Source organism: Mauremys mutica, chromosome 4, assembly GCF_020497125.1.
Source record: "Mauremys mutica isolate MM-2020 ecotype Southern chromosome 4, ASM2049712v1, whole genome shotgun sequence".
In the NCBI taxonomy this organism is placed as follows: Eukaryota; Metazoa; Chordata; order Testudines; family Geoemydidae; genus Mauremys; species Mauremys mutica.
In genome coordinates, this window is record NC_059075.1 from 70,674,853 (window position 1) to 70,688,018 (window position 13,166).

The window sequence follows — 13,166 nt, forward strand, 5'->3', positions numbered from 1 at the left end:
GCTCTATGGGCACTAAGTCTATATTACACGCTAAAAGGAATCCTAAGGATGTAACAAGTGGGACAGTAAGGTAACACTATAGTACAATGAGGGTTCTGGTCCATGAGCAGGGCTCTTAGGCATTACAGTAATACAAATAATAATGGCCCAGTTAATACAGCTGAACTAATGAATCAGATTATCATCCTCATTTATGTTTGCTTTTTAATCTGAGAGATGTGGGTTGAGATTTTCCATTTTTAAAAAACTCTCTTTAGCAGAGAATGATTTTGCAACTTTAAGTGATTGAAGCAATTATTTAATAACTGAGGAACTTTCTAGTATGAATACTTATAAATGAAAAGACAGCAATGCTACACAGAATTTTAAGCAACAAACAGTATGGCCTTCAAGTTCTTTCTCTGAGGACTTGCTGGTGATAAACTGCATGTGTTAGGAAAACATCTAGGCAGGCTTTCACTCTGCCTGTGGCTTACTTCAGCTGAGCTGCCAGCCAAAGGCTTACTACAGGCATAGCAAAAGCCTGCCTAGATACTTTTATAATGCATTCAGTAAGTAATTTTGAGGACTTAGAAACATAACTGTCTATAGTGAAACTGTCATTGGCTGCTCAGCAGCAAGCCATAGCCACAAGGCTGTATATTTATATATGTATGCATATACATCTGCAGTTGTTTTTCATATAACTAATTTATATTCATTGTCTTCAAAAATCCTTTCAGATACAAACAAGGTATGTAAAGCACGCCCAGGAAACACTGATTGCACAACACTCATCATAGTCAGGGCCGGCGTGCTCTGGTGGACCTCCGCAGGCACGTCTGCAGGAGGTCCACCGGAGCTGCGGGACCGGCGACCGCCAGAGTGCCCCCCGCGGCGTGCCACCCTGCTTGGGGCGCCGCAATTCCTAGAGCCGCCCCTGATCATAGTTAATGTGGAACTTGTTATTCAGATACAGGCAAACCCGCAGTTAAGTTGTTACACATATGTTTTCATTAGTACAAATACACTTTTCTGGTTAGCTTACAATCAGCAGATCATCACCTGGATAATACACATATATAAACGTCTTTGATAAGTATCAAGTTAAAATTTGCATTAGATGTGAATTCTTCAGCTCTGTTTGAGTCCTCAGGCTCTTTTAACAGTTTGTGTCTGGCTGATATCTCAAGAAATAATTAGAATCTTCAGGTCAGGATACTATGATAACTTTAGTCTTTTGTAGTAATGCAAGTGGTCTCCTCCTTCATGAAATGAAAGAAAGCGAGAGTTATAGACTGTACTTTTTTTCCAACAGGATTGATCTTGTGGCTGAAAGGGACTTTGGGCCCAGGCCGGAGGGTCCTAATCCTTCAGGGAGGCAGGTAGAGCAACTCTCAGCATTGGCTACTGCAACTCTTGAGGGAACTGAGTTGACCTGATGGCCAATAGGGACTTTGGGCCCAGGGCTGGAGGATCCTAATCCTCTGTAGGAAGCATTAAATTTGTGGGAAAGGGTTCTGGCTACCTCCCCATCTTGTGGGGGAATGGGTTGACCAGGTAGCCAAAAGGGACTTTGGGCCCAGGGCCAGAGGGCCCTTATCAATGCTGGCCAACCTTGTTTGCTCTTCAGTCATTTGATCTGCCCAACCCAGATATTGGTTATCTGGGTGCCAGGGAATGTGAGGCTGTAAAAGAGCATGCCTGCCCTGTAGCATCCCCTGCTGGCCAAATATGGCTCTGCAGCACCATTCCTCAATTTCCCTTCTTTCAGGGCCCCTTAAGAACTCCTGGTGCTCTACTATATTAAGCCCAAATAAATCTGAACTAAAATTTCCCTGACCTGTGGTCTCTCCCCTGGGGTTCAGGAGGATGCCCAGCCCTCCTTCCTTGGGCCTGTGTTTTTGGACTTTGAGCAGCTGGTCTATCAATTTTCCCATCCACTTTCTTCAAGAACCCTTTCAGCAGCAATCTCTGTCATTCTTTCCCAGAGCTGCGAGAGGTCCACAGATTATAAAAGTCCTCCCCCATTCTGAAGGAAGAGACAAAATATATACTGCCTTCTTCCCAGACCTTGTCCCAATTGGCTGCCCTGCCTACTCTATAAGGCTTCTGGTCCCAGGTCCTTAAAGAAACTGTATCCTGGGTTTTCCCCAAGCCTTAATTGTTCCCCTGGGACCATCTTCCTCTCTGCCAGCCCCTAGCTCTGCCTTCTCTAGATCTTCATCCACTCGAAAAATCTCAAGACTTAAAGGGACACACCACAGAACAGGTGTTGACTGTCCTCTAGTGATTACTACTGTTGACGGGACAGGCACCAGAGCCAGCTCCAGGCACCAACATTCCAAGCAGGTGCTTGGGGTGGTAATCTGCAAGGGGCGGCCGTCCACATGTTTTTGCCCCCAAGCAGCATGCTGAATTGCTGCCGCGGATGGCGGGGGCAGTCCGTGTGCCGTTAGGGCGGCAGGCGCATTTCCGTGGTGGCGGCAATTCAGCGGCAGCTTCTATGTTCAGCTGTCCGCAGCAGCGCAGCTTCTGTCTTCTGGCTGAAGACAGAAACTGCCGTCAAATTGCCTGACAGGCACCCTGTTACAAAGGCATTTTTCTGTAAGATGTATTCGTTGTTGTGCAGTGTGTTTGACATAATTGGCAATTTTCTAGTTTTTTAATGGTTAGTGTTTGCTTTACCTCAGCAACCTATTCTGTTGCACAACCTAGGGGGAGATTTTGCAAAGAGACAAATGCAAATCAACAGGACTTGGGCATCTAACTGCCACTGAAAATTTTCCCCATCGTGAATTTGTATTGGATATTATTAAATAGTTATATATAGAATGGCCCATTTTAAGTAAAATTGGATGCACAAACCTTTGATTACACTGTTGTGTTTTTAGTTTCAAGAACGGCCTTTTTATGGCCTACTTATATTCTTGGGAGCTAATGTTTCCCAGTGTTACAAAAAGGATGCCACTTCTGAGAAACATGATGAACTTCTGTGTCACTGGGAGCCAAAAGAAAACAGTGAAGGGACAGAAAACCTTGTACCACTGTACTGATTTTGAAATGCTGTGGAGCCCTCTGTATGATGCTGAACTTAATATAGCAATTCAAGTTGAAGCTAAATGCTGCTCAGCTTTCCAAGATTCTGTCAGTCTTTGAATTCTCATTCTCAGATCTCTAAGCTCCCACTTTCCCAAGTGAGTGTGCTAATCAAAATTGAGAGCATTTTTGGTGTTCCCCTGTGCAGCCTTCCAGAAGGATCTGAACAGTGGTGAGCTGGAGCTGGTTCGCACCTGTTCTCAAGAACCGGTTTTTAAATTTAGAAGCCAGTGTAGAACCAGTTGTTAAAAGGGCCGGCGGGTGGGCAAACTCCAGTCCACGGGCCACATCCGGCCCACAGGACCATCCTGTCCAGCCCGCCTGAGCTCCCCTGGCCCCTCCCCTGCTTCCCCTTCCCCCGTCACAGAGCCTCAGCATGCTGAGCAGCCGGCGCCAGCGCTCTGGCCAGCTCTGCAGCTTCTGCTGCTTTGAGCGGCATGGTAAGGGGGTGGGGCTGCAAGCTCCAGTGGGCCGCGGGGCATCCATACACGGTGCCCTGAGCAGCATGGTAAGGGGGCTGGGCCGAGGCTGGGAGGAGGGGTTGGATAAGGGGCAGGGAGCGGTTGGAGGGGGAGGAGGTTCTGGGGGGGCGGTCAGGGGAAGGGGAACGGAGTGGTTGGGTAGGTGTGGGAGTTCTGGGGGTCTGTCGGGGTGGTGGTGGATGGGGTCAGGGCAGTCAGGGGACAGGGAGCAGGGCGAGTTAGGTAGGGGGTGGGTCCTGGGGGTCAGTTAGGGTGGAGGGTCTTGGGAGGGGGTGGTCAGGGGACAAGGAGTGGGGTGGGTTGATGGGGGACAAGGAGAGGGGGGGTTGATGGGTTGTGGGTTCTGAGGGGGGCAGTCGGAGGCAGGACGTGGGCTGGGGTCAGATGGGTGGGTGGTGGTGGGGAGACAGGCATGTTGGGCTTGTATTCACCGTGTGGTTCCCTACTGGATCTTCGGCGGCACTTCGGCAGCGGGTCCTTCACTCGCTCTGGATGTTAGCTGTGGCTCTTCAAGACTGCCATATCCTTCAGTATTCAGGATGCCTACAACCACACATGACAGATACTAGTCATGTTACTTAATGCACTTCGGAAACGTGCTCAGACACTCTGATAAAGAGGGCTGTATAAGACCTTTGAACAGAATAGAATAGAATCGAATCGAATCAAAGCCTTCTTGACCTTTTGCCTCCTCCTCATGTCTCATTCTCAATCAGTACATTCCCCAGGCAGCCTGAACCTCTTGGGCTTATATGGAACCAGGGCTCCAAGTTAAAGCTTCCTTCTTGAGTGGCCCTCAATGCTGCAGGGAGGGACCTTATGCATTTTGCTGCACATGCAGAGATTAATCAAGCCCAGGATATGAAGATCAAGTTGAAATTTCAAGAGATTTGAGGGTGGCATAATACTGTAGATCTGTGCAAGTTGTATTTTGGCCAGGAAACCAGTCCCAAAAAATGTTGTGGGATAATTAAGAATTTTGCATCTCATCTAAAAAATCACATCTCCGGTGTTACAGCACCCTAGTACTTTATTGGTGCACTGATTCAGTCCTGACTCAGAGGAAGGAATATCATCTACTATACCACCGACATGATATCTGCTGCTCTGCTAGATTGAAACTATATCACAAGAGATAAATGATGGGAGTTGCTTCTCTCAAGTAATTAAAAAAACAAATTGGACAAAGAATAGGAATATATTTCGTAAGAAACAATCCTGCATAGGTTTTCCCCCAAAGGGTGAACTAGATGACCCATATGTATTTTTAATCTCTAATTTCTATATTCTTTCATACAAATAATGTTAATAGCTGTACGTTGGGAGTACGGACCATTGTTGCAGGTGGGAGTCTTAGAGACTGAGAGGGCAGATGGAGGACTGGTAGGGAGAAGGTGGCAAAATGGGTGCAGGATTATGAGGCTAGAGAGAGGACTGATCCCCAAAAGAATCTTACTGCTCTGCAAAATAAAATGTTGGAGAAGCATAATTCAAAGGGACCAAATCTTTAAGTGGACAGCAGTACCTACTACAGTAGAACCTCAGAGTTATGAACACCTCGGGAATGGAGGTTATGTATAACTCTGAAATGTTCATAACTCTGAACAAAACGTTATACTTGTTCTTTAAAAAATTTATAACTGAACATTGACTTAATATAACTTTGAAACTTTACTATGCAGAAGAAAAACACTTCTAACCATCTTAATTTAAATGAAATAAGGACAGAAAAAGTTACCTTACCTTGTCCAATCTTTTTTTAAAACTTTCTATTTATTTTTTAGTAGTTAACATTTAACACAGTATTGCACCGTATTTGCACTTTTTTGGGGTCTCTGCTGCAGCCTGATTTCGTATTTCTGGTTGCAAATGAGGTTTGTGCTTGACTAGTCAGTTCGTAATTCTGGTGTTTGTAACTCTGAGGTTCTACTAATAGTATTCCAAAGCTTAAATGCACTCATTGTGTAATGAGTTGTCTGGCGGGCAAGGCACCTGTAGTGGAGAGACTGTGGTGCATTTTCTTTGGAATCAGCTATGCCTTGTGCAACAGATGCAGTCGTTATTTTATTAACCATGAAATATGGGCATCATTTTAACACAATTTTCCTTACTCTCTGCCTCTGGGGAAACTACAGCCCAGTATCAAACAAGTTGTCTTCTAATGTGTACCATTCTCATTGTTAATGTTTCCACTGTTTAATTTGAAAACTTTCTAAAGAAAACTTTGGAGGAGAGGCACACGTTGTACCCAAGTGAAAGCTCTACTTTCCTCTCACTTTCCTCATGCCCTTCCTTTCATCTTTCCTCTCTCTTTCTCTCATATGTTTAACATTATTTGTCTAAATCTATTGGACCAAATTCCCATCCTGGTTTCACATAGTGCAACTCCACTGAGTAAATGAAGTTGCTCCTGATTTATCAATGTGAGAACAGAATCTGGCCCCATGTCATTAAAGCAACCAGAGTCTTCATGATGCGTTTCTATGGTTCCAGAGACAGCATCTCATGAAGAAAATGAAAATATTGATAAGCGATTAATAGCTAATTCAGACAAATATGAATAACCCAAATAACAAACAAGCCAGTAGAAAAATAAATTTACAAGATCTGTGGGGACAAATTACTTCTCAATATCTTTCAGGAGTGCTGAGAGCATTAGACCTACTTTTAGTAAGATTTACTAGATGAAGATGAAGTATAGATGAAGTTTCCATTAGAACTTCTATTTAGCCTCTTATATAATATTTACTTTTTTGTATGCAATTATGATTATGTTGTTCATTGACATGCAAGGCATGGAATTTTCAATTGTTTCCAATATCTAATTTTAATTTAAAAAATTGAACGTTTTCAATCTGCTGGTGATAAAATAATGTTTTCAGTGTAAATTGAATTGTTGGTCTTTTAGCATGGAATCAGAGACAGACGAGAGCCAGAAAAAGCTTCCCAAATTTTTGGGTGTTTATCCAAATTAAAACAGTGCAACTTTTGTGGCTCCACCTATCACTAATTATTAAAGGCCAGCTTTCTTTGGAAAAGAGATTCATAGGGATTCTGTACTGCTCAGGAGATTGATAGAATATGGAGCCTTTCATGCTTAAGTCACTGGTTCAGATTTAGCTCCAGTTGGTAGTGATCAGAAATCATTTCCCTCTGGTTTTCTGGCCCATTTAAAATGATGGGGGCTGGATCAAAACTGTGGTCCATCTAGTCCAACAGTGGCTAACAGTGGCCATCACCAAATGATTCAGAGGAAGGAGACAGTTCCCAATGAACAGGTGTCTATATCACAAAAGCCACTACCATAATTGACACTTTGTGGCATCTTTACCCCATTGGCTCTCAGGATTATAGATTGAATGGACCTGATTTTCAAAAAGTGTAAGAAAATGATTGAAGGATTCCCTAAAGCAGGAGTGGGCAAACATTTTGGACCGAGGGCCACATCTGGGTGGGGAAATTGTATGCAGGGCCAGGGCAGGGGGTTGGGATGTGGGAGGGAGTGTGGGATGTGGGACGGGGTGCAGCATGCAGGAAGGGGCTCAGGGCAAGGGATTGGGGCAGAGGAGGGGTGCAGGGTGTATGAGGGGGCTCAAGGAAGGGGATTGGAGTGCAAGAGGGGGCTCAGGGCAGGGCTGCAGGAGGGGTGCAGACTGTGGGAGGGGCTCAGGGCAGGGGTTGGGGTGCATTGGAGTTGGGGTGCTGCAGGGAGCTCAGGGCAGGGAGTTGGGGTGCAGGAGGGGTGCGGAGTGTATGAGGGGGCTCAGAGCAGGGGGTTGGGGTGTGAGGTACAGGCAGGGGGCTTAGGGCAGGGAGTTGTGGGGAGGGGTGAAGGAGGGGTTCGGATTCCAACCCGGTGCTGCTTACGTAAAGTGGCTCCGGGGTGGCAGCAGCGTGCACCAGGCCAGGGCAGGCTCCCTGCATGCCTGCCCTGTCCCTGGCCCACGTCGCTCCAGGAAGCGCTGTGGCCCCTGGGGGAGAGGGGGGCCGAGGGCGCCGCGTGTGCTGCCCTTGCCGTGCCTCCAGGTATCTCCCCCAAAGCTCCCATTGGCCACGGTTCCCCGGTCTCTGTCAATGGGAGCTGCGGGGGGCGGTGCCTGGAGGCAAGGGCAATGCATGGAGCCCTCTGCCCCCCTACCTGGGGGCCACAGGGACATGGTTCCGGCTGCTTCTGAGAGTGGTGCAGGGCCCACAGCACCACGGGGGCAATCCTGTGGGCTGGATCCAAAGCCCTGAGGGGCTGGATCTGGCCCGCGGGCTGTAGTTTGCCCACCCCTGCCCTAAAGGGTATCCACATCCATAAGGCATCCATCTACATCCACCATACACAGTATAAAAAGGAAACAATTATCAGCTGCATGTTTACATTTTGGACAGTTTTTCATTCCTACAGTTGACACTCATGAAAAACCTCACTGGTTGTCTTCAGCAATTCTGCTGTATTATTCAACCATTTCTTTCCCATCAGGAAAAAAAATCAGTTATTCCTCTAAATCCCATGAGCAATTCAGCCCCATATAACCAATTCAGTCTTCATCCTTATCAAATCAATTTAGACACCCATCATAAAATCAATTCAACACTGCCAATATCAGCCTCCCAGTTTTCAGATTAATTCAACCCTTCCATCATCACTGAATGAAGAGCTAGAGAGAATGAGGGAAGGAATAGAACAAGAAGGAGTGGGGCTGGGAGTGGGAGAGATCACCGTTGTCAGTTTTAACTTTGAACTCTGGCAGTAATTTATTACACACATACAAAAGGGGCAGAAGGAACATTGGTCTCGCACAACCACACATGTCATTGGAACAAGTGTTCCTGTGTATGGTGGTAGGGAGGCTCCTGACACAACCCCTCCCATGCTAGCAGAGAACTAGGTCTCACTGCTACAACCACATAGTGGTTCTGCTGAGGTCATGTCAGCCTCCCCCCTTGTCCCACCAACACACACACCAAGCCCTCTGATGGGGGAAGATACAAGGGGAAATCTAGGTGTGGGGGAGGGAGAGAGGGAGGGAGGGAGGGAAAGGCGATGATGATCGTGAAGACATTAGGGAAGCAGGCTTGCCATGCATTCTGGTGAAGGTGACACAGAGGGAATAAGCCTCCTGACGATACCCAGTCACACTGAATGATCCTCGCCTCAAGAAGATGTCAGATACTGGAAGCCAAAGACTCCTATTGTGCGGGAGGAGGGAGGTTGTATATCACAGTTCGGGTGAGAACTTCCACAAGTTTGCATAAGTATCCATGTGTTAGGATTCTTCTCCAGACTACAAACCCTGGGGGAAGGGGGTTCCTTTCACTGGTTTTATATGTAATTTTGCATTGTTTTTGATGTTTTGTCACAACAAGTAATCACTGTGCAGTGAATGTAGGGTTCAGTGGGTGTGGTCTGGCAGGAGAAAGATCTTTGATGATAGCCTGAAAGCTGAATTGGTTTTTAGGCCTTGATAAATAAGATATGAATACAAGAATAACCTAAAATTCAACAGAATGTGCACACAGGCCTCCAGCAGTTCAGGGCTTAGCAGCCCCAGTACCTCACTCTTACTTCTGGAATTATCCCTGAGGGAAATATCCACTAGCACTGTCACAGTGATGCAGACAGATGCAAAGACAAACTTTTCACTTACCCAAAGAATCAGTGCAGAGCCTTTCCCCTTATATTCTTTCCAGGCAAGTACAAAAAGTATATAGTAGGTCCCCTATTTCTGATTTCTTTTAAAGGTGACTGAAATCCAGGAGAAAATGTCATCATGTACTGTATGCACAAATGTGTCAGAGCAGTCATTGTTACAAATGTAACAATATGGAACAAATATGAGTTTAGGAACCATCTGAGCTGCAATTTTCTCACTTCCAATAATAGGCAAATGTCAATTTCAATTGAAGTGGAAAAACAAACTTATAGACACTGTCTTTTCTAATGGAGCAATTTCACAGGTAATACATTCTGATAATCATTTTAAGATTTGAACATCTTTGTCCTCTAACTTCCTTCTTCCCTGGCTCCCTGTTCCTACAGCCTCCCTGCAAAAAATCCTGCCAAGTGCCTTGTGAAGACTCTGCTGATCAGTGGACTGCTGTGCTGCTAGGTGATGGCTTCCCATGCCAATCTTATATAGGAGCAGTCGTGTCAGATCAGGCCATTGTTTCATCTTACCTGATTTCTTGGCTTTAGCAATGGCAAGCCCCACCCACAATTAATGACTCAGCCCTAGTAATTAACCAAACTGGAATTTTCCCAGAATACTAAAGTTAATATTCATCTGGCAGAAAGTGCCATGAGCCAATCGGATCAGTTGGACCTACTGTTCTGTGCTAAGCTCCGTCCCCACTGGTAGAGGGGTTGGGTCTGGGAGGGCCAATGCCTGAGGTGCCAGTTCTGGTTCTTGGGGGTACAGTGCTATCAACAAACTCTCCAGGGCTTTAGGAAGTTCATGTGATAGATCTGCGTCTCTTTCCATCTCCGCAGCTGCTGGATTTTGTAATTCATGGGTCATAGAATATCAGGTTTGGAAGAGACCTCAGGAGGTCATCTAGTCCAACCCCCTGCTCAAAGCAGGACCAATCCCCAACTCAATCATCCCCGCCAGGGCTTTGTCAAGCCAGGCCATAAAAACCTCTAAGGATGGAGATTCCATCACCTCCCTAGGTAACCCATTCCAGTGCTTCACCACCCTCCTAGTGAAATAGTATTTCCTAATATCCACCCTAGACCTCCCCCACTGCAACTTGAGAGGATTGCTTCTTGTTCTGTCATCTGCCACCACTGAGAACAGCCTAGCTCCATCCTCTTTGGAACCCCCCCCCCATTCAGGCATTTGAAGGCTGCTATCAAATCCCCCCTCATACGTCTCTTCTGCAGACTAAACCCCAGTTCTCTCATCCTCTCCTTGTAAGTCATTCATTTGCTTCAGTATGTTGAGATCTGTATTTTTTCACCTCTCTCAAAACCCATAATCTCTTAAATTTACCCTTTGGACCTGTCTCTCTCTTTAATAATTCCAGTATGAACTCCACTAGTGACATGGGCTGTCAGCTTAGCTCTCATTCTGGCCTGTTGAACAAACAACACTATCTAGTTCATTCCACAGTGTGAAGATTCTGTAAGCACAGAGACAAGAAAATATTAGGCAAGAACGTATTTGCCCAATTCATGTGGAATTCACACAATATAGAGACAAATGGCAAATACTGATGGCAAATAAGGGTAATGCCTAAGTTCCTTTTAATGTCTAAGTTCCTTGAATATACATGAGCCACAGCTTCTCCCATACCAAGATCTTTAAAAGATATTTAATAGAATTGACTAGCAATATCTAATTTTGTGGGTCTGAAAAAAACAAACTGGTTCTAGGCTATGCTCATCTGTTTTTATTGTTTAAAAACACTTCCTTTTTCACTGTGTACTTCACCTCTCTTTAATGATCTCCTATCTCACTCACTTATATGATACAGGAATCTCCAGGTCCATAAACTGTTAGTACAGGCTCTTGGATAACCTAGAAATAGCCATGAGTAAATGCTGCACAAATAAGATATTCAGCACTTTAAATTTAGCCTCTGCAGATCCTATGAATGAGATGAGAGCTTCATCTGCTGAATAGTGATGCGAGGGGTAAGGTGGGATTGTTGGTCTAGGCAAAATGGAATATCTTACCATTCCAAATTGGATAGGACACTTCTCAGTTTCCCTCTCTGCTCTTGATCCCTTTGTTAGCCCTGACCAGCGGGGCCTCTCCAGGGAAACCCTTTCTCCCCCTGAGGTTCTCTCATTTTGCCACAAGAGACAGATGCCCCACCATAGCTGTGGCTGCCAGAGGTTACCACTCTTGTTCCTTTTCCTGCCACTTCCTTTCTCTCCCAGCTCGGTTTCTTACTGCTGGGAAGAGGCAGTCATTCATCTCTTTTTGCTATTCTGAATAGTGAAGATGTCTCTGTGTCTGTTACATTTTCCACTTACAGTAATGGCTGGAATAAATCCAGCACTTCATCCTATTGTAAATTATTTCACTGAAAAATATATTCCCTTGTGTTCTATTCAGGAAAGAGCCACTTTTAGCATTAGAATGACACAGCCAGTAGAGTTTCAATGCACTACTAGAGGGAGCAGTTACACTAACTTATAGAACGTTGCTTTAAAAGAAACAAATGTGACAACTAATTATTTTTAACCATTCTGTCAGGTGGCTAATGGCTTCAAAAAGGCCCAGGTTCACTATATCTATAGTGCCTCTTGACAAATAACAAAACCAGCTTAAGCCCCCACTCAGAAACCTGGGGAAACTAAATGGTCCCCCTGCCCTCCCTTCCCCTGGGTGCCATTAGGTGGCAGAACTGCCCCCAATCACAAAGCATTATGAGACACAGTACAAACAAGAAAAGGGAACACAGAGATAAACCTGGAAAAGCACAGCACAAAATATGTATGCAAATAAAGAGTAAAATACCTCCCTTCCAATTACTTTGGCAGTAGTCATTCTAAGTCCCTTCCCAGCCACTGTGGAGAATGTCCCACATTTTATAGTCCCGCGACTGCTCCCATCCACCAAACCCCACTCACAGTTTGGATCAGCAAGTAGCAGTTACCCAAGGGTCTTGCTGTGGATCTATCTCCAGTGCCAAAGGAGGGAGTTACACGTCTTGTCCCACCTGGGGGAGAGAGATATGTTTCTTTACATCCTGAACCATGAGGATTGATAGCCCTTGAAATTTATCCACTTTATTTTAAGTGAGGATGATATTCTTATTATTCTCATAAAATTTAGTCATTTTTGAGTCCCATGAAGTTCTTTCTTCAATAATTCATGGCAGTGAGTTCCATATGTTGTTTATGTGTGTTATGAACAAGTATTCTCATGTAGCGTTTTCTAACAGAATCATTTGCATTGCTTCCAGTAGGGGGTCTAAAGAGGGAATAAAGAAGCTGATGCAGGGGTCTGTTGGGAAGACCTCGTTGCAAGTAGCTAAGCAACTCCATTTCAATAATTGACCAGAGAGTGAATGTCAGAAAGGTTTTTGACGTCCTGAACCCATACTAGACAACTACACCTACAGGTTGAGATCTGCTGAAGCTTAGTACAAGAGAAAATATCATGCAGTAGGTTGCTCTGCCCTCAGGCGAGGTTGGCTTGGCTACTGCTCTCTTACACAGGATTAATAGAATAAATACAACTTTAAGGACCAGGAAGCCCAGGGCTGGCCAACCCTGTTTAATCAGCCCTACCCTGCCACAGTTGTGCTGGATGTAGGACTTAAAAAGAGAGAGAGCCCAGCAGTTTGGTGCTGTGTGTGGAGGCAAGCAGTTAGCGAGCTGAGCCACAGGCATGGAGCAACTCCTGTGGAAGGCCCCTGAAATGCAGTCTTGGAGCCAGTGTTGCATAAGGAACCAAGAGCTGAAGAGCAGCCCAAGAGGGATGAGAGGCTCAAGTTTGGAGCGGGGCAGAAGATGCTTCAGTAGTGTTTGATTGTGTTGTAGTTTTGAGCTCTACTGAGGGACCCAGAGAGAAGCCATATGACCTGCTGCTTTGGAAAGAAGAATGTGACTTTTATTAATTTCTAAGGCCTTTTCTGCTAGCCCAGGATGGAACTGGGCAAAGG

At 45.4% G+C, this 13,166-nt stretch overlaps 1 long non-coding RNA gene across 2 annotated transcripts; it reads right to left on the bottom strand.

Moving 5' to 3' along the window:
- Window positions 1-890: 890 nt before the first annotated feature.
- LOC123367924 lies at window positions 891-12,219 on the bottom strand. Of its 2 annotated transcripts, none has more exons than XR_006578648.1 (3): window positions 12,130-12,219; window positions 3,992-4,103; window positions 891-1,244 (listed from the first exon to the last, which is right to left on the bottom strand). It is a non-coding gene; the product is annotated as an uncharacterized LOC123367924 (long non-coding RNA). The 2 variants fall into 2 exon arrangements; XR_006578649.1 differs by lacking the exon at window positions 891-1,244 and adding an exon at window positions 2,475-2,525.
- Window positions 12,220-13,166: the final 947 nt, after the last annotated feature.